Source organism: Manacus candei, unplaced genomic scaffold (assembly GCF_025592945.1).
Source record: "Manacus candei isolate 608988 ecotype Guabito, Panama unplaced genomic scaffold, ASM2559294v1 h1tg000056l, whole genome shotgun sequence".
NCBI lineage: Eukaryota > Metazoa > Chordata > Aves > Passeriformes > Pipridae > Manacus > Manacus candei.
In genome coordinates, this window is record NW_026138104.1 from 7,211,089 (window position 1) to 7,233,632 (window position 22,544).

The 22,544-nt window shown below is 38.2% G+C and overlaps 1 protein-coding gene across 12 annotated transcripts in view; it reads left to right on the forward strand.

Annotated features, from left to right (window-relative positions):
- Positions 1-22,544, forward strand: part of KIAA1217 (KIAA1217 ortholog) — a 356,899-nt gene that overhangs the window by 121,063 nt on the left and 213,292 nt on the right. For 4 of the 12 annotated variants that reach the window (XM_051802259.1, XM_051802262.1, XM_051802261.1 and 1 more), the window contains exon 1: positions 3,715-3,731. The exons of 1 other annotated variant lie outside the window; for it this stretch is intronic. The gene's annotated coding sequence lies outside the window, so the exon portion shown is untranslated. Of the gene's footprint in view, positions 1-3,714; positions 3,732-22,544 lie in introns of those variants that run through there. 7 more of the 12 variants (XM_051802246.1, XM_051802245.1, XM_051802244.1 and 4 more) reach the window with 2 other exon arrangements.

Below are 22,544 nucleotides of genomic sequence, written 5' to 3' on the forward strand. Positions count from 1 at the left end.
ATTACTTATGTTAATAGCAGTATCATAACCTATCTTATATGCTATGGTAAAAATGCCTTCTGTTAGCTAATTCTTAACAAATTCTTGTTATCACATTTCAGCAGTAGTTTATTTTCTAGGCAGGAAAGAGGAGAAGTTAGTTTTGAAACTAAAAGGACATTGTTTGAAACAGTGTATGGAAAGTGTATGGCTTTCTAAAAATATTTTCTAAAAATATCACGTATGTGATTATTAAAATGCATGGACAGCACTGTTGCTACCTTAATATTAGTTTCTACTGTGTGAGTCAGTGACAGAGTTCATTCATTGACACAAAGCTCTAGAAATATTCCTACAGTACTTTATAAAAACCTGACAAACTGAACTTTTTTTTGCTTAATGGTATGTTACATCACTATGATGTCTCTACCTAGCCGAAGCTTGCTATCTGAAATCTAAGAGAAAAAGGGTTGGATTTGTTCCGGACTTTTTGTTCAGGTTTTTTGTTTGTTTATTTTCGGTTTTGTGGGTTTGGGTTTTTTCTAAAGTAGTTCAAAAGAGTAGCTTGGGGCTTCAAAAAGCCTGAGAACTGATGAAAGACTTGCTCCCTGGGGAGCTTTGTTAAGAACCTGTGGTGGAGGGGGCGGGATGGCAGGAAGGGACCTGCCCCACAGCCGAGTGGAGCCCAGGCCTTCAGGGGAGCTGGGCTGAGGTGTGAGGACACGTGCAGGTGGGATGTGGGTGATGGGGAGCTGGCAGCAATCCTGGGTTGCAAGCTCTCATGCTGTTCCATCCCATGAGGGTACTGGTTCACTGTCTACATCCAGGCTGAAACACAACCAGCAAAGCAACCTCAGTTTATGATTATTTTGGGGTCTGGGGGAGTTCTGGATGGGGTTGTTGGGGTTGTTTTTGGTGTTTTGGGGTTTTTTTGAATTGGTAGGGTTATTTGATTGGTGGCTTTTTTTTAAAAGATTTGATACTCATAGTTGGAATCACCAACTTCACATCTCAGAGCCTTTAAAACAAAAAGCAAGACTTTTTTGGGGAACATCATGCCACAGACTTCAAGGGGCTAAAAGGGAGTTTTGACCAGAAAGGAAGCAAATCCTCCCAAACGTGGCAGTCAGGCATGGGATAGTTTAACTGCTGGGACTTCGAAGAAAGAAGGTTGGACATCTACTGTTGGACAGATTTAAAGATATTTAGGCTTCCAGATTATAAATAGCCTCTGAATAAATTTGACAATACAGAATGACAGAATGGTGGGGAATGGGAAGGCAGTTCTGGAGATTGCCTAGTCCAACCCTCAGCTTGGGCAGGCTCAGCTACAGCGGGCTGGTCAAGGCTGTGCCTGGCTGGGTGTTGCTTATATCCAAGGATGGAGACTTCATGAACTCTCTGGTCAACCTGTGCCGGTGTCTGATCACCTTCTCTGTGTAAAAAGCCTTTTATTATGTTTTTTTTCCCTGTATTTCGATTTGTGCTCATTGTCTCTTATCCTGTTACTGGACACTATTGAGAACAGTCAGGCTCCCTCCCCTTTCATTCCCACATGAGATGTTTATGCACAACTCTCCTCCAGGCTGAGCAGTCACAGCTCTCTCAGCCTCTCCTCACATGACACAGTGCCATTAGACACCTGATTGCTACTCAGGCACCAAGATATTACTGAAAATGCCCATCTCCAACTGGAGTATTCCAGGAATTTCCCAGGTTTGAGGAACATCTTTGACTCACCCCATTTCTGCATGGCTGTGTCTCTGCTATGAGACAAAGAGCTGCTTCCTTTTCAAAAACAAGTGTCGATCAGTATGTTGCTGCTGTCTTTCAGTGCAGAAGTGTCACCTTGGCATCCAAATGGACAACTTAGGCCCACACCTTTCCTCTCAAAAGCTGATGGATAATGGCTCTCTTTTCCCCATCTCTTGTTGCTATGTTGCTAGAGAGAGAGCACTGCTAATTAGCCCAGAGTTACTCCCATGTCTGTGAAGTTCCTCCTTGTGAGTTGAAATCTTCCCACTCACTTAGAGCTCCTTTTGTATTGATATAATATGCAGAATAATATCATGGCAAGGCTTGCTGTATCGCACTTAATCTGTCCTGTTCTTGATGGGGCAACAAAGCAATAGGCAATATGCTTTATAGAGAAAGCATAAACAATTACCTATTTAATGTGGGATTCTTGAAAAAAAAATGGAAATAACTTGCAAAACTATTTTTCTGCATTACACAATTGGCATCTCAGAAAATGAGGAATGTCTGAAATAATTCAGTCATGTTTTGCTGTCTTTTTGCTTGTTAAGCATTTCTCCTAGATAACTATGAGTACTTTAACTCGTGCAATATTGATTTGTTTATGTTTGTTCTAGTTTTGAAATAAAATGGCTCCTCCTATTCTATCATTGATACAGCATACTACTTGCCTGGGATATTGAGGAATACATTTTAAAATTCAGAGTGAAGATTTTACTGTAACTGTAGCTATGATGTTTTCTTTTGTTTGCACTGTGGTTTTTTTCCTTAGAAGTTGTATCCAAAATTATAGTGAATGGAATTTTCTTTTCATGTGACCACATACTCTGCATCTTGGCAGCATTCACAAGCACAGAGCTGGCAGAGAAAGTTAGGCAGGATTTGCCTAGGCATTTTCAAAGAAGAGCACCCAGGAACTGAGGTTTGAAATAATGTAGCCTAAGGTCAGGAATTTTTTTCTTTAGAGTCAGTAAAGGACATGGTTATCTGTAATGTGCAAGAAGCCAGGACTTTTTTAGGTGAATATGTACCAGTGAAACAGGACAGTATAATGAGCAGTATTCTGTGCAGTGTTACTTCCTAAACAATGCCAGCTAACAATAAGGGACTTGGGCCATTTAACAAACAGAGATGGTATTTGCTGTCAATCCTTCATTTCTTTTGGTGAATTAGATAATACAATGCTAGGAGAATATGCATCATTTAATCCAATTTAAGATTGCACTGTGTTTAACTCAAAGACAAATGGGTTCTTGACATTAGGCATTTACCATACAGTGCTGAAACAGTGTGGTTTTGGTGCACAGTGAAGAAATCTGCTAAAACAAGACAGTGTTTGTTTGAGAGAGAGGGTTGGGAAAGGAGTGCAGGACGGTCCCGCACGCAAAGGTAATCCCGTGCCTGGGTGGTTTTTCACGTTGTACCTGTGTAGGTGGAGCATTCCTCTTCTGCTCGGGTGCTGCCCGGCACCTCGTCGGTGCACAGCGGGAGTTCGAGACAGCCCCCGGAAGAGCATTTCCTTGCCACAGCGTGGTTGGGACTCAGCACCAGGACAGAGTCATCTGCTTTACCCCAGCACACACTCACATTCCACAGGTCCGGGAAACTGCGTGACCACCCAACGCTTGGTGTTTAAAACTGATCGGACTGGCAGCACAGCACTTCACATCCAGCTGCGCTGCACACACCAACTCCACAGCCTCTGTGCTGGAAAGTGAGCTGGGAAGGATTTTTTTAGAAATTGCTTTTGGAGCAGGTACATTCCTGCACAGGCAGAATGTCCAAACCTTCTCGCTTGGCTCGACCTTTGTCAGCCAATACAGCTCCTAAATCGCCTTTGTCTAGAAAAGAAGATTTTAACAGCCGATCACGAAAAATTAGGCTAGGTGAAAAGATTTTGAGAGCTGGCAGCGAAGGAAATCTGGTTAAACAGCATCAGCAGGAGCAGGTGGAAATCACAGAAGGGCTTGTGCCACGGAGGGCTCCTTTCCTGAAAGGTAACTGGTTATTTCATGCTGTATAAGAAACAATCAAATGCATTAGCAATTATTGTGCTTTTAATAAACCCCAAACATCAGTTATTGTATAATAGGGGTGTGTGTGTATATGTGTGTGTGTATTGTTGCTGAACGAGAGAGACTTGTACATAAAGCATTTGTTTTGAAAATAAAAGGGCTCGAAATATTTTTGTTGTTCATTTGTAGCTGGGTGCTGTATAGAAGCTAAAATGCTGGGCTGTCAAAGTGGTAAATCACAGTCTTTTACAGTCTAAATGTGACACTGTATTGGGAAGCTTTATTTGAAATTATAATTTGAAATTATTAGCAAGTGTGAGAAAGATTAAATAACATGAGAAAACAGACATCAGTGCAGGCACAGAATCTTTCAACCTTGCAAGTAAAATTCCTTTTTAAGGGTCCTAACAAGGCAGCTGGGAGTTGATTTCTTCTATAAAAACTAAACAGATCAAGTGTATTTGGAAAGGCTTATATGCTTTCAGAATGCAAACAAATGTGGAGGATAATATAAGATTATGATCTACTTTCACTGATCTGTTGAGCAATGGGCTGTAGGAACATTATCACTGCCTCTTTTTGACTTAGTTTTTGTGAAGGTACTCCTTAGAACTGCATTTAAAAGTAGCTATTTAATCTGCATGGCGAAAAATGAGGGTAAGTTGCCATTCTAATCAGGAAAAAAGGTAGTAGTATTCTAGTCAGGCTTTTCATAGGTTCTATATTTTAATATAAACAAGAAGCAGAATCCTTTCAATCTAGAATAAAAATTGCTGTCCCTCCATCCTAAATCCATAGGAAAAAGAAGTGTAAATTACAGACCTTTGTAACTTGAAACTGTACTTTGATTTCGCACACATGGCATCCAAGGTCACAGTTTTTATTCCCAGCTGAATACGGTTTAAAAGATTTTTTTTCCTGCAGTATGACTTTTATTATTTCACAAAGAAGGGAGAAGTGATGACACCTAGTCTTACTCAGGGAGATGGATGATCTGTTTGTTTCTACAAAGGAGACTGGGTCTGAAGCACTTTATTAAAGGCAGAAGAGAGCAAATAGAAAAGCTGGAGGTGGGAGGGCTTAAACTTCTAGTCTTGCTCGCAGAACATCTTGCTTATTTAGAGATGTAATGTGGAAACTCATTTTTGATCTTGCTATGTACACAAGAAATTAAAACTTTCATTCCAAAAAAAGCAGATGTACAATTCTTTCTGCCCTGGTAACCAATATTTATTGATGCTATAGCACATGATGTTTCTCAGTCAAATTTTTAAAATTTGAAAATTTTCATAGAAAACCCTGTAACAGTATGTTTTTCACCAAGCTTAAGGTTTTTAAACAGTAGTTTCTTCCCTTTGTGTTATCTCATTTATTTGGCACATTGAGAAAAGGAAGTCATTGGGATTTACAGAATAGCAAGTGTGTCCTTTTAAGGGATGTAATCTTTATGGCACTCTCACTTCCTGCTTTTACTCATTTTATTTAGATGTTTTTGAACTATATAATGCTTTGCAACTACAAGCAAGGGTTCTACTCGCTGTTTAGTGTTTTAGGTGAAATTTCTCTAAAAGAGAAACGTAGTGGGTATTGGTAGTGCTGCATCCTGGCATGTGCTTTTAGTATTTATAGCTTACACTTACTGTCTTCCTGAGCACGAGTTAATCCCTGTTAAGTACTGGCTTTCTGCATTGGGACAATTGGTACATTAGGCAAGATGTTCTGTGAATTGTTTTTGCAAGAGTTGTTGAAAAATAAACATTGATACTTCTGAAGGGAGCATATTTATAAGGGTGATGAAAATGCAGAGTGTGGGTTTTTTTCTCTGAAAATGGGACTGGCTGGATGGCCCCCAGTGGAGTCCAAGCGTTGACCAGAGCGATTTGGAAGATGTTTTGTGAGAAGCTGGTACCGAACTGGATGGTGGAGGGGTGGCAGATATGGCAGAAGCCAAATGAAGCAATGGAGGGTATAGGAGTCACAGGGAAGTGCCCTGGGGTCAAGGCTGACTAACACAGGAGAGCATGAGCAGCAGCCAAAGGGTATTTATAAGAACTTGAAGTGGTAAAGAGGGCAGGTACAGGCTGAATGAGATGGCTAAAGCAGGGAGCATAGTCAGGGGAGGCAGACAACTCCTGGGGGAAGAAGACTGGTGGTTGGAGGAGAAAAAAATGGCAAAGAAGGATTGGTTTTTAGGAACAGGTGTGTCAAAGGGGCTGGAATGGAGAAGTGGGAGCAGGAGGCTCTGTTAGGCAGGCAGTGGGGTCCTGAACAACCTGACATGGAAGAGGGGTTTAACCAACCTTTATTCAGTGTCATGTAATGTCAGTGAAACCCCCATGGCCCTCTGTGTGTGTGTGTGTTACCCCTTAAAATCTTGGTCTGTGCACAAGAGATCAACCTGGGTCATCTGGACTAGTTTCTACTAGTGAGCTTTACAGTTCTTCATGAGCAACATGACACTGTTTCTGGTTTCTTTGAAAGTCTGTTAAATTAAAACCAAAAAGATAACATGCATGAGTGGTGCTAGCAGACAGCAATCCAGCAAAGCTCAGTGCTTAACAGATAGGAAATACAAAATTACGGTTATAATTTTAATGGGACTGTAAAGCATGATGATTCATTTTAATTATGATTGTATGTTGGGGGCTTTTTCTACAGGATTCTTGCCCTGCATTGTGCATGGGATGAGTTGTGCTTAACTGAGAAGTTGGATTCTATTAGCAAGGGGGCAGTTTATGGCAGAGTCAAAAGTAATCCCTGTAGGTAAAACCATTAAAGGCTGGAGTGAATCTCTCTGCCTCTGAGGTCTGTGTGGTATCAGATGTACTGCTTCAACTTTCAAAGGGGAATGCTGGCTGTGTGGATTTGGTTTTTTGTTCAGTTGTATGTGCAAGTCTGAGACCCTGGGTTCTGATTTGCAGTGCTGAAACGATGTCAGAGTAACTGAAGTCAGTGTCAGCTACAATTTTATTGCATAAAGTACTGTCTAACACAAAGGACTCAAGAAGGTCATCTCGTACTTATCTGCTACTCTTTGAATTTAATGAACAACTTTGACCATAATTTCTCTGGATGCCAAGTTCTCATCTTGCTAAAAAAGGGAGGAACGGGTAGAATAAAATCCTTACTTGATAGGGACTATTGTAAGAACGGCATTTCACAAAAATTTACCTACTTTATTACAGTAATGAGGAATATTTAGACCCAGGCTACAAAATTTGTTGCTTGGTCTTCAGACCAAGATCTGACAAGCACGTGGTACATGAACCCCAAGTTCACATCCAGAATAGCTAAGATGATTCCATGAATGTGAAGTGAGTCCTGTTCATTTTGTGAGGAGAACAAGATGATGGCCTGTGTGAAGGATGGGATGGGGCTGTGGGTAAGGAAAGACTGTAGTGCAGCACATGTGCATGTGGAGTAGGAAAAAGGGTTGCAGAGACAATCTCAGTTTTGTCATTGCACGTGTGGTGAGGAACTATCTTTTCAAACTCAATGTCATTTTAGGGTTTGGTGGTTTAAAGAAAAAATGGAGATAGGTAAGGCTTTCTCTTTTCATTCTCAGTTTTAAGACTGAATCAATTAAAATAGGATTTTTTTACCTTTGGGATGTGTTACTGATTGGAGAACTTTATGAATTTCTGTCACCCATACTTTCCTCCAAGAAGAGCAGAGAATATACTAATGTCTCCCTTTTCAATTTCCTTTCTCTGTGCCCTTTTATTGAATGTTGATATTTGCTTTATTATTTGCCTTCATATAGTTTCACTTTGCTTTATTTTTCACTCTGTTTTTTTCCATTAGATTTTCCTCCTCGGTTTCTCCTCTGCACTTTACTTTGCAATTTACGGTGATTGGAATGCAAGGCCAATACTTTTATACAAAAGCTTTTGGTATCCCATATTCATTTGGATCCAAAACTAGACAAAACCTGTTTGTTCCATCCCTAGTTATTAGATGGGGACCAAAGGACTTTAGGGATATAGTGGGTTTCATATCTCTGGCCTCTTCATGTAAAACAAGCAATAATAACACCACAGAAAGTGGAATTAATTCTATTTTCCCTAGTTTGCTTTTATGACAAACTCCAACATAACAATGACTATATAATCCATATGTGTATTACTAATTATCTCCAAGAATGTTATTGTCTTTAAATAAAGAGATATTGAATCATGGCCAAAGTTTGGAAATTATTCTTTCTGACATTCAAGTAATATCTATGGAATGTTTAAGGCCAAGAATTTATCTGTCAGGAACTTCCATTTCACAGCATTTCCTGACAGAGATGTACCTACAAATACAGAACACATGTAAGATTAGGGGTTTGTCTTCCAAGGAAGTTCATTATTAAAAGAATAGCAAAACAAAGACTGTTTCTATGTAGCCTACAGTATTTTTGTTTCCTCTGCAACTGTTTAAGATTCATCAAGGCAGAGAACACAAATCTTGTAAGTACTTGTATATACAAATGTTCATTATCTCACAAATTTAATGCTAATTCTCTTCTTTACTGCCAGTACATTTTTTTTCACTTTCAAATGCAGAATTTTTCTGTGATCTTAAAAAAAAAAAAGAAAAATAAGAAATTCTACTGTCTCGTAGAGTAGTCTGAAAAACAATAGTGAAACTAGGGTTGGTATCAGAGGTGCAACACAGTACAGTTAATTGTTCAAAATTTTGAGCTCGAGACACATGATTTTGCTAAACTATGAGGAATATATTACTTCATTTTAGTGTATTAATATTAAAAATTAAGAAATAACATGGACCATTAGATATTAAAATACAAAATAAATCTGGATAAAAAATTTCAAGCTGGAAAAGAACATTATTAAAATAACTCTTGGAATTAATAGTTGTATTGTAGAAACAGAGATCAGGTATGAGACAGTAGACATTCTTTCATTGCCTACGAGAACATTTATTTCTATAGCTGTTGATGTATGACTTCACCTGGAGGATGAATAGGGCAGCTGAACATGCTTCCTTCCAATTAAGATTACGCAGTATATAAACTGGAGTTATGGTTATTGAAAACTGAATGTCTGGACATTTGTTTAGGTAAGGAAGGATAGGCCCACTTCTGTTCTTATTTGCCGTGAGATCATGATTCAGATCTAAGCATAAAGTATATTTTAGCTATTTTTTTAAGCATGGTTTCCTGCAAAAATTGGTCATGTCAAAAGTCTCTGGCAGGCTTTCCTTCACTGGTAACATTTTTACCCATTATCTGAATCTTTACAATTATGATGGAGAGGGTAAGTGTCCCAAAAATACTGCGTTTCTATGATGTACTGTACACACTGTATGCTGTGTAGGATATTCTGTTATGTACCTGTCAAATAATACATGTCTATATTTTTCTTTAATATTGTGGAATACTGCTGGCTGGGTGTGGAAGGAATACCTGATTAATATTGTGTTCAGGGAAAAGCTGCAGTGTATGCTCAGCTCTTCTTTCACATAAGAGAGTTCACGTGTGGGTGAGACCTCATGAAAACCATACCCCAGGGACAAGCTCAGGTTGTAGCTCACAGCTCTGATAATTCACTAGAGAGGCAAATGCAGACTGTGGATGAGATTGCATGAATTCTGATGGAAATGTTTTGAAGTTGAATGCATACTGCAACCTAAGTACAATTCCATTTACAAAGTCAGCAGTCAATGCCAAATAAAAAAAAAATTAAAGAAAGATGCTTTGGAAACTGAGTTATGGTTTTGCGTTGCTTACAGAACTATTTTTCAATTGCAAAAGTATATCCACTCTGAAATCTCTTCCTTTGGGACCTGGCAGGATTGGAAGGAGTGCACTATACATCCCTTTGGGAAGCTCAGTATCTTCTGTTTGTTATACTACAAGGGCTAATAGCAGAGGATGGGCAAAAACTCCACCAATTCCCTCCGCAGCTCAAGACAAGCTTAAGCCATCTAGATGAGGGAATTTTGGAGAGGCTACAATTTTGTGGGAAGTTAGGTATAATTTTTTGAAGGTTGATTTTTCTTTAAATTGTGTCTTTCTGAAATCAGTCAGGGGTTTTGAAGTTTAGCTTAAACTAAGGAAATAAATAGGTGGCACAGATTGTAGGTACTTAAATGTTCCTCATTAGATACTTGTTCCATAAAGCTTTATCAATATCACTTTGACATGTGTAGGATGTAAATATGTGTTTCATATAGAGTATATAACTTTTCATGTGAATACAGTATTTTTAGTGGTTTAAGAGTGTAGCTCAATGCCTAAGTGGCATGACTGACATGGAACCACAGTATTTCAGTATTACAGATTTCAGTAGATGCTAGTGAAACGTAAATCTGGACTAATTTTGTGAAATTTGGATGAGGAGACTCAGAAATAGTAGTCCTACTGTCAACCCCCCCTCAAGGCTGGTTGTTCCTGTGAAACAGTTTTTCTCTATCCAGAATTGGGCTTATGAATATAGGGTGTATAATTTTTGAGTGTGTCCTCATATCAAAACAAGAGCTAGAGTTTTGAATTGGAAGAATAACTTTCAGATTTATGCCTTTATTTAAGGTTATGGATATTCCTATACATTAAAATGTTACTTGTGAGTTCAGTTTTAGTAAGTTTATTTGTATGATATAAAGACAGGAAGTGTTCTGCAGTTGAGAGATTCTTGATTGAAAGTGGAAAGAACATCATTGAAATGTGATAAAAAGAAATAGCAATGTTCATGTATTTAATAACCCTTGTAGTTGGTATGCTTGTGTATCTTTTTTTGGTGGATGGACTCAAGTATTCTTCTAGACTGAAAGTTGACTGCTATCTCTTGTTGTTATTCTTGTCTGCTAATTAAGTGATGAGATGGATAGGACTTTATTTAATCCAAATTTTCAGGTCAGCTCAAACCATCCTCAGAAATGGGATTTTCAAAGCTGGACATGGTACTCCATCACCGAGTGCAGTGGAAGGATTATGCTACAATTCTTGCAGACAAATGTTTATAAATCCTAGTGCAAGTACAATATTTTGCACAATGGCATGGTAACGTTTTAAGCTTCCGATTAACTCCTAGAGACATTTTTGCTGTTAATCATCTTTTAACTGTTCTAGGCATTTAGAGGGTTTCTCTCTGACCTGGAAAGATGATCATTCTAGCTGATTTTAATTCCTAAATCCTATCTAGTATTTTAAGAGTAGACACAACATCAGCTCCTTCCAAATCTTCTGGTATTTCACCCATCCTGAGTGAATTCAGATAAATATTAAGAACAAAGTAATTTTCATCAGTTAGTTCTTGGAGTGCCCTAGGATGAAATTCCTTAGACCCAGCACACTGGTTTCTTTCCTTTTCTTTTTAAATTTTGTTGCTGGTATTAATTATGAAAGACATGTGGTCACAGCTGACCCTCTTATTGAAGTCTGAAAGGCATTCAAAATTCTGCTTTCCCCATGCCATTCGTTAAAAACTGTCTTTACCCATTGAGTAATGGATCCATCTTTTCTTTGCCCTTCCTATGACTAAGGCATTTATGCAATAAGTAGTCACCCAGGCCTGCTGCTCCTTTTAAGAAAAGAAAGAAGGCTCAGGGCTCAGTCATGATTTCACCTTATTTTCTCCCTCTGATAAAAATTAAGTAGTTATGCTGCGAAAAAAATAAAAAAAGTGCAAATACATGAAAAATCAAAACATCTGGAATGCCCAGCTAGCTGGCTGGCTGGACATATCCTGGGTATTAATATGTAGATATTTAAGAACAGAAAAAGTTGTACTATTACTGGGGAATGTGTGTTTTATGATAGACATTTCCTGCTGTCATGGGCTGTGGTTTTGTCCTGGTTTAGATAACATTTATCTTGAGCCTCATACTCTGAGTTTCTGAACAAGCTAATAATGTCTTTGCTGCAGCTTGGACATATAAGTAGCTTCCTGGGCAGTGAAAACTTTTGAGACATCTCCTCAGCCCTCTGTCTTCCAAAACTTAGATTCATCTGCAGCATCTAAATGTGAGATAGATAAACTTAATTTAACTGTTTGAAATCAAACTTTGTAACCACCTCTTTTTGGAAGACAAAGGCAAAGAGGTTTAGCCAGAGAAGGTATAACTGCAGCCCTGCTGTGTGAGGTGCAGGCACTGCCTGGCTATCATGCAGGCTTCAAAGGGAGCATCTTGCCTGGCTGCATCTTGGCTATAACCTTGAAGAGCCTGAGCTGGCAGTTAGGACCTGGAGCATCACCTCCTTTTGAGGTTACAGATTTGTCTTTTGGCAATGATGTTCTGCCTGTCTGAAGATGGTCCCTCTCTCTTATTACGTATGGTTGCCAGTGCCTGGCAATTATGACCCAGCTCTCTCTCAGATCTCAATTTCATTAGGTTAGAGGACAAATACCAAGCATAGTACTGGTGTGAGTGATCAAATAGCACCTAAATGGGTTCAAATGAATCCATCACTTTGAGACCAAAGTCTAGTTGCCCCTAAAAACATTTCCAACACAACAAGCCCTGTGCTACTCTATCAGTTATCTTGTGGCATGGATTTCTCAATGAAGCCTTAAGTGCAGGATAAATGACCTTGTTCACATACTGGACGTTCCCGACAATGTTAAAATCATGCACTTCAGTTCATGCACTAGTCATGTAAACTCACATGTTACACTTTGACGTTTTCCAGCCTGCACTGTGCAGTTTGCTTTTTCTACTGACCACATGCAGACTGTTTGTAATTAACTGAGGGTCATTTCCCATCTTTCTGTGTTTCCCATTGTTACAGTGTATGGAGTTAAGTGATTCAGTTTAGCTCTCTGCTGATTTATCTCTTATATTACCATTTAATTGCAGTTCAGGTAATTATGTTTCCTGTTCTTCATGCTCAAATAACTGGCGTATCACTTTGAATGCCATCTTGACCTCAGTGGTACTAATTGACCTCTTCCTTTGCAGGGGTTTGTAGCTCAAAGGCCTGTGTTCCACAATGCTTTGCGTAGTCTGTGGCTGGGCAAGAGCCTTGGTATGAGGGAAAGCTGCAGCTTTTGGTCAAATCAGACTACTGATATGAAAAGATATCTCTACCCGCCCTCAGAAGTCCTTCAGGATCAAGGAAATGGCTTAATTTGTTCTACCTTGAATGATGGTTAGAATAGGTCTTTCTGGCACCAGAACATCCCTTGTAATGTGTAGATGTGTGTACCTGTACATGAGTCATCCACCTGCAGCTCCCAGGGAAGTTTCTCTGGGACACAGTGGTGGTAGTTATTGCCATGTAAATATCAGACTGGAGTTACTTGGTCAGGAGATGGTTTTAAGAGGGAAAAAAGTATAACTAGAACTTACTTGCTGATGACTAAGCGTGTAAAATACATAACTGACAAAGTAAATGGCTGCTCTGTGCACTGCTTAAGAAAGTGCAGAGAGGAAACTTTTCTCCCAGGCACTTGTGATGTGATTCTGTAAACAGAATTGATTTTGTATGTCCACTGAATGCAGATTATCCCAAACTAAAAGGCTTATTAGTTTATTTGCAAGATATATGAGTTGTAAGACACAGCTCAGCTTGTTTCTTGAGTTAAGTGTGAGATCCACAAAGTCAAAGAATCAGAGGTTGCAGTGAGTTTTCACTCTCCATTTTTTTCCCTCCAGAAAGCTTCTGCTATGTTAATCTCCCATATAACACAATGGAAGTAATAGGTAAATGGAGGACACTGATATAGCTCTCAAATGGGAGCCCTAGATATTGAAAATATAATTTTCATTATAACCTAAAGCTTTCTGTCTAAAGGAGAAATACAGAAAGGTTACTGTTTTATTCTTGGAAGTTTGCAGAATGGTTGCATACTGAATCAATAAGTGAAATTAACAGGTTTTCATCCTATATCATTGAAGTTAAAAGAGTGACTTGGTAATTTCACCTGAAAAATAAAATATTTTCCCCTCGCCTGAGGAAATATATTTAAATGAATCTTACTCACTTCTGTTTATAGTGCGTTGTTTGCTTGGATTTGTTTTAATATCATCAATCTGATGTGTATCACTGCATGTAAAGTAAATAGAAATGCAAATAGTACTTGTGCCAAGTAATCTAGTTCTGTATTTTTAGAGGAGTCGAGAGGCTTATCAACCATACAGTATTTCTCCATGAAAGATACCTCTGTTCAAATGCCACTATGTCCTAATATAATTAAAAGCATACCAAAGAGAAGCTTAACTTACATAAATAGATATTTTTTGTTCATTTTCCACATGTTTACAAACTAGTCTTTGGTAGAAAATTGTGATGCAATTCTGTAGAGTGTAATTAACCCACTGCCATGCTTCTCTTCATAACTGGTGAAATTAGGGAATAGTGATACTTAGCATCAGGGCAGCTGCTGCTAGTTAGCTGGATGGTTTGTAGCAGACAAAACAATTCCTTCCAGCTTGACCAGCAAGTTATTTTAACAGAGTGTAAATGAAAGACTTCAGTGGTGTTCCTAGTTGCATTAAATCCCCTTGGGTGCCTTACTGACATTACTTCCTCGAATGTTAATGCTGATCTTGTTGCTTTTTCTGGGGGTATTAAGAATTGCTGTCTCATCCAGGATGCCACAGAGCTACTCCCTGAAATCATCTAAGAGCTTTATTTAGCAGTATCTTCCTGTTTCAAGGACTGGAGGCCAGAGGCCATAGCCTTGATCTCTACTTTTACTCATGTGCTAAATCTAAACTATGTATCCAGATATAAAAAGGGTGGCCTGTAGTCATCTTCTGTATTTAGTAATTCCTGTTCAGCCTTGCATGAAAACTGTAATTTTTCAAGTCAAAAATGGACTGCCTTCTTTTTTTTCAGTCAGCTAATCACTCAAAATGCAGAAAATCATCTTTTGTAAAAAGGAGGAAATTTCCACCAGTGCAAAGCCAAAAGCTTTAGGGAGGAAAGTACGTGAAGCTCCAGGCTGCTTCCCTGGTGCATGGTAGAGAACATTGCTCCATCACAGTTGGCCCATGAAGATCCATAGAGGACAATTACTGTAGCAGTTTAATAATGATTTCCATATCTTCCTCTCAATTGTAATACAAGAGTTAAATTGTAAATGACAAGTTACAACTAAAAGCACTTATTTGACTTTCTTTAGTCTCTTTTCTGTCCATAAGCACAAGTCTTATTACTGATGACAGGATAGAGATTTTTCCAAGCCCTATGTGAAAACATTGGTAGTACATAACATGTCCAGCCTTAATTTTCACTCTTGATCACAGCATGTTTAAGCATGCAGTCCTAACACCATTTGGTCTTTATCTTCCTCAAAACATTCTGTTATGCTTATCAGAGTATTGACTTAAGCCACATTCATGATGGTTGGAGCTGTTCTGTGCCACTCTGTGGCATGTTACAGCTCATATCTTTATATCCTATATAATATATACATATTTACATGGAATAATTCTGATAAAATGTCATCTCTCAAGCAGAAATTTTATCATGCTACATGTTTGAAAGGCAAATCCAATATTTACTGACCATTTTAAAATTATGTCGATAGGATGTGTGGCCGATGAGCGTAGGCATTCAGTAGTTTCTCAGGCAGTGTTCTGGAGAGTTAGGAGAGGAAGGTTGTCCATGACCTTATCTCCTCAGGAGACACATTGTATCTTGTAGCAGTTAAGGAGATGCAACCAGCTGATGGGACTAGATATTCTTGCATCATTAAAAAAGCTAACATACAAAAGATCCCATAGATTGTGATAGGACTATTTAAAGAGAGTTTCTTAACCCTCTGAAAAGGTTCTGAGCAAGTTGATTTATGATTTTCATCTGTATGCTTGCTTAGAGGACATTAAAAGCAGGTACAGGTCCACTTACAGTTTGAATAATTTTCTGTGCATATGTTTGCTGTGGCTGCCATGAAGACGTGATAAAGGCAGAGGCGCTTGACCTGTGGGCAGTGTCAAGGTGGAATGGCAGTCTGCTCATTGCCAGGACTGAGGATCCCTGATGAAAAGATTTGTTTGGAAAATACGTGCTTTGGTGTGTGGAAATAATGGCAAAGCCTGTGTGGATGGAACAGTGAGGACTCCCTTACCTTAGCCATGCACCAGGGTGCCCTTAGGGCACAGGGTTGTGTGCTGGGTTAAAGGTGCTGTAAAGGAAGGGGATGAGGTGTGTGTTAGGAGCTTCTTCAGAAGCTGAATTCTGAAAAAGTCAGAATTGGTGGCAAAAGCTGTGTCTTCCTTTCACCATGCCGATACATGGTTAAGAATACTTCAAGTCCTTGTAAAGGATTCTGAATTTTTTAAATGAAAGGTGATATGCATGCAGACAACATTACTGATATTTTCAGTGGAAAAACTGAATAAATGTTTGATAACACCTGTGTTGAAGATGGCAAAAATACTTAGAGTTTTTTTTAATTACCACAAAATTACTTCTACAGAAATTGATATAAGTACCTTCTTAGTCTTCAGTGATTTTCTAAGGAATACATTCAGTAACTTCAAAACCAGTTCCAACTACTTCAGCTTTAACGTTTTGATTAGATGTTCGCTTTTTTCAAAGAAGTATGTCTGAGCTCTGGACACTTCTGTTTTACTTGCTCAGTTCACTGAAACTGGACTTAAAATAGACCTAGGTAAACAAAGCAAGTACCCTTAGTACCTATTATATTAGGTGATCTTTGCACAGGCAAGCATTGTAAAATCAGTAGTGTGTCTAAGTCTCTTGGCATCCTGGTAGCTAGGGAGAGGTAAGCAAGATATTTATATAACTTTTTCAGAAGACAAGTGTTATGAAACTGTAAAAGCTCATCTGAATTTCAAAAAGAGCAAAAAACCCCCAAACAATCAAAGAAAATAGTGGGTTTAGATGATGCAATCATTGTGAATGGCATCCTATCTGCATTGGTACTAAACATCATAAATGTTGTTAATTAACAGATTATTTTGCTAAACCAAAGTGATGTATATTCAGCAGTTCTATTGAGTGGTCATAGTCAACATCCATAGATACGGGGAGTTCAGTTTTTTATGTGTCTTGATGTGTGAGAAAAGCAGCTGTCAGGAGGGGAAGAAGAGTGACTTGCACTTGCAAATTTAAATGGTCACTCATCTATTCACTAGCCAGGAAAATTGTCAGACTCAGCATGGAGGCTACAGAGTCCTTGGGGTTCTTAGGCTTTGTTTGATAGCAAACAAGATTTATGGTTTCTCCTACCCTTAAAAAAATTCTGCTACAGTAGGAGTAATGCAATTCCTTGTTCATCTGTCTGGTTTTGCTCTCACCTTCATCTATCTATAGGAGCTGGGGCACCCTTCATCTGTCATTAGCAGACAGCCTGAGTGCCCTGTTGCTGTGTGTAATTAGCCCTGTTCCAGCCCTCTGGTCAGGGTAGGAGCTGGGGAGCACGTTTGCTGGACCAGGTACCTTCTGACAACTGCACACACCCATTTCACCAGCCGACAGATGCAGGGTGTGTTTCTGCCCATGTCCCACAGGCAGCAGGGAGTTATATTTGCAGCCTGTCTGGGTTGCCACAGTCTCATGTGGGGAATTGATGAGCTGCAAGGCTGAGCTACGATGAGGACATTAATGCTTTATTGGATGTGGCTGTTGAGCCAGGTGTGTACGTAATGATAATAAATAACATTGACTGACAACATATCAGCGTGCTCAGAGTGTCACAGTAGTATAACACACTCTGGCTTAGGGTGTATTTACTGTCTCTGGCATCGGTCTTAAAAATTGTAGCTCAGTTAATCTAATGGTATGGTTGTATATTATGAAAGACTTCTAATACAGTAATGTAAGTGTTACCTTTAAAAGGGTCTGTTTTTTTTTTCACCCTCTTTCCAATACATTTAACTCCAAAGAAAGCCTTTTTAACTGTTTCTGCAGTTTATAAAGAAATGTGTCCACTTATTAAAGCCAGACATGCCATTTGTTAAAGGAATTGCATCCTGGAGAGAGTTCCTTTCATCTTCTAAAAACTGCTTCAGCTAAATAACATGGGTATTCAGTCTTCCTGAGCTCACTTTAGCAAATGTTCTAATACTGACTTTAAAATAAATGGATGTTTGGAAGGACCATGTTCCTCCCTGCTCTGCTGAAGTTCTGGTATTTTCACTATGGTACAAGATGCCTTATAAATGTTGTATCTGGACAATTCAGCATAATGCATGTAAAGACAACTCTCCTGGTTTCGTGAAAGTCTTCTCATTATAAATTATTGGGGAAACAAGAGATGGGAGAAAACTTTGGGATCATACAACAAATTACGTCTGATAAAGTCTACACTGCATTGAAAGGATAGTTTGATATCTGGGTAACTTTATGACAGTACTGGTAGATGACAGTAACTGGACTCAGAGACACAATAATGAGAAAGAGAAGTAAAAAGGATAAGAATTTTTGGTGGGGCTGTGAACCCGTTGTGATGATATTGTTAATGCATTAAAATGTAATTCATACTATATATTAATAGACACATTGTTTTAAAAATATTCAGTGTCGTTCTCTCCTGTTGTCAGCATTTTAGGTGCATTAAATTACATAAGGAAATAAAAAAAAAATGTGAGCACAGGCATCCAACTGAGTTCCTGCATGTCGAATGGATGTCTAATAAAAATTAGAGCACATGTTGGGTTTAGATGGTGATTATTATTGATTACTTGCACAGACCAGAGGTGAAGACCAAAGGGGATCTGGAGAGCAAAATGTTTTCTGCTTGCAAGGGTATGAGATACCTGAATCTGAAAAGAAACAAGAGAGGAATGGGAAAAGTTCTTACAATGCTATTGTAAGTGATGACTGACTTTGTGAGACTCCTGCTGGAGCAGATCCAAAGGGACCATAAAAAGATGGGGAATGGCACAGGTGAGAGCTGAGATATCTCCAAAGAACTCTTCAGTAGATCATCCCTAGATAAGATTTTGAAATGAACTGGGCAATGAAGAAAGTTTTAGGCTGTTTCATTATTATATGTCAGTAACAAAATAAGGTTATTGTCAGTGGGTGGACAATATGCAGCTTCCTCGTTTTATGGGATTGATGAGAATAGTTTCAAATTGATGAAATGGGATACAGGAGAAAGTGCAAGAGAGCCCCATGTGATGCCTGTACAAGCCTTGAGAGCACAGGGAAATTAAAATTGGACGAATGAGACTACAGAAATGGATAAAGGAACAACATTAGAGGTGATAGCTAGCAAGAAAAAACAAGTCCCATTATTGGTAAAAAATCTGACATGAAGATATAGCTATGGAAAGGATCCCACCTCATCTGGCTGGGAGTCTGGGTGAGGTCAATGTGAATCATGGAAGTGTTACATCAGGGTAAGGATCCAGGCAGGTGCATGGAAGCTTGAGGGCTGTCTTTGCCAAATGGAAAAGAGGCGTTATCCAAAAAATGGCAATGTGTCCAGGAAAAATTGTATTGGCAAGTGGAGTTGGTTGGGTGTCTGTACACATTAAGGGCATAAAGCTTTCAGAAAGGGAAGATGAGATAAAATAGAACCTCCTGAAATAAAAAGAAAACATTTAGAAGAAAAACTAAAATAAAAGCTCTGCTGAGGTGGTGTTACTGTAAGTCAAAGGTGGATGGGAATAAGGACAGGGAGGTCTGTAATGTTTCCAGTGGACAAATATTTGAGAAGTTACAGGCAGAACTTGGAATTGGAATAAAAAGTCTAGGGACTACTATATAAGGCAGGCGTGAATGTCATCCTTAGTCCAAGGTTCAAAAAACCTGCTGGAATTAATAAAAATATATGATTGATATACCTTGTAAAACAGTTCCCCATATTTCACTGGATAAATAATCATCCTAAAAATAGTGTTAAGCATAAGCGAGGAATCTGCAAATAATGGAAAGAGGATTGGCCAATACAAAGACCTGTACCTTAAAAATCAGAAAACATGAGAATGAATTGTAAATGTCTAAGAATCCACCTACCTAGTGTAACTATTTTTTAAAAAATAAAAATTATGAAAAGTAAAGAAGAATAAAAGTGCAGTCAGTGAAAAAAGATGAAAGTTTTTACAGTAGCAGTGATACAGAAGGATCGAGTTTAGATGTAATGGGTAGCACTCCTTGCATTTTAATGATGCTATCGAACCCAGGACAAATGCAGAGCAGCTAATGGGAGTGATTATGCAGAAACGGAAATTCTCACCTCCAGGGGGAAGCAAAACTTAAATTATGTAATTGTTTAAGTCAGAAGAGACCATATAATCCACATCCAAGAACTTGCATAATATAGTTGCAATTCCAAAAGCAAGTAGTATTAATAAATATATCACATCAGGAGTTGATATTACCTGGGGAAATAAATGAAAAATAGTACTTAAATTGGAAAAAAAGAGGACTCAGATAAAGAGTGTTAGTATAATCTCAGTAGTATGCAAAGTCTTTCGCAAAAAAAAAATAAATAAAGTTTTAAGGAAAGAGTAAGCAAACTAAGCAAACAACACAAAACATGATAAATTAGTTAAAATACAATGTAGGATCTCCACAAGAAGGTCATGGCTGATCAAGCTGATACCTTTAGCTGAAAAAATAACTAAGCTAATTCTCTAAACAAAAGAAGTAATCATATATCCATATGGGTTTCAGCAAAATACTGTGTTTGTCATTTGCTGTGTAGAGATTTGTTATCACAGGAATTACAAATTAGTTTCAGAGACAAAAGAGGATGGAAAAATTAACTAGAAGCAAAATTGGAGCTGGAGAGTGAGTTGGAGGTCATCAAAGTATTTCCCAAGGACTGACTTATGGGATCAGTCTTAGGTTACGTTTCCATTACTGATTGTACCATGGAAGTAACAATATTGGGGAAAAAACATCTCGATGACACCAGTTACCAGAAGAATTATGCTGAAGACTGGAGTTTCATGTAGAAGAAATGGGATGAACATGTTGGAAAATAGTTCAGGTGAGATGAAAGGCTGCTGTCAGACGTGGAGGATCGTGCTCTTGGGAGCCTGTAGCAGGGTTGTGGGGAGAAACTGGACAAACATGCTTGTGCTAATCACAAGATTAACTGAGGCATCAAAGTGATACATTTGTGGGAAATGGACAGATTTGATTCTAGCATGGATCATCTGGCAGTATAAGAAAGTAGTTTTCCAATGCAAGGAAGCCTTAGGACTGCTTTGTATAAGGTATGTATAAAGTCTGTAAGGTATGTATAACAGAGAAAATGTGTGATCATTTTCTCTGTTACAAAACAGAGCCAGTGTGATCATATATACTAAATAAAAGTAAATTCAAACTGGTTTAGGAGCCAAGGCAAGTTTCTAAAATGCCTTGGGAAATGGAGAGACTGTTTTATGAGGGGAGATTAAAATCCTGGATTTCTCTGACTCTGTAAAAAAGAAAATTGAGAGGAAATACAATTGCTGTCTTGCACATAGGAGGATTTATAAATAAAAGATAGTATTAGTATAGAAAGAAATAATTACACACTGATCTTGAGAATCTATGGGGTGGAAATTTAGGCAGCTTTCAAATATGAAGCACAGTGGGACAAGGCAACTGACTAATTTTTAGATAAAAATATGTTGATTCATGAGAAAAAGTATATAATGTAGTACCTACAGGGAACAGATTTGGTAAAAAATTGGATTTCTCTTCCTAATGAAACGAGACACTGGAAAAATGGGGAGGAAAGACTGTTTAAAATAATTCTGGTAAAGGTAGCATGGTGATATTCTTGTAAATGAAGAAAATCATGTGTTTTGGATTCAGAAGATAGAAAAACCCTATGTAATACTGATGTCTCCAAAAACTATGCATCACAATTGCACTTTAAACAGAATTTTACTTGTTTGGGAAGACTTAGATTAATTTACCCCCTTTTTACTATGTAGATAGTTTTGTTAAATGAAAATGTACTTATATTTCTAAACATTTATATTTTGAACATTTTTTTCTACTTTCTTTTGGTAAAAGTGATTTTTAAACTGTTCATCTGAAAAAAACAATATCCTGCAGCTGGCATTTTGCTAAATTTTTCATATAAAACCATGATATATGCCAAGTGTGACTGTATTTTGCTGTATGTTTATAACAGTAATTATTTTTGATGTGAGCTTTCTGCAGTAAAACACAATTTCTTGCAACTTATGGGAAGCATAAACTTTATGACTCTCATATTTAGCATAGAGAAGAAAATCTCACAGCAAAAGAGTAGTTAGTGTGTTATATTAATATTTCTATGATTAGTATGAGAAGTTGAGCTGATTATTTTTATAGCCTGATTAAAAAAAAATAGAAGTGTATAAATGGGCTTAGAGCAATGCTGTGTAATGTAATCCTCCTCATGGCAGAAAAGAAGAAGGAAAGGTTTCTGCTGGAAATGGCGTTTGGTGTAGCTCAGTAATGCAGCCTTTCCTGCAATGCACACAAAGATATTGGCAGCCTTAGGCTATGTTTCGTATAATGTCACTGTAGTTATTCAGGGTTTTTTGGGCTTCCTTTTTCAGCTTGAAGGAATTAAGTCCCATTGGGACGGAAAAGATCCATATCTGAAATAGCATAAATTGTTTGTTGATTTTGTGAAGTGTGTAAGTCATAGTGTGAGCAAAAACAAATCTTTAACTTTGATGGCATGCTGTGAACTTTCTCTCTCTGCCAAAATGTTTGTCCTTGGAGGTGATACATGGTGGAAGCTTTTTAAGGGTAAAGATAACAATACAGTGATGTGTTCCTGCAGCTAGAGGATTGGGTTAAGTGTTTTGCTTGTTTTTTATTTTTTTCCAATTCTTTTCAAGTAAATGACGATCCTTTACACAGTCTTAGTGAGCTTGGTGAATAAATGAATCTCAGGAAAATATTAGGCTGTTGACCACAGTCTTGTTTAGAAG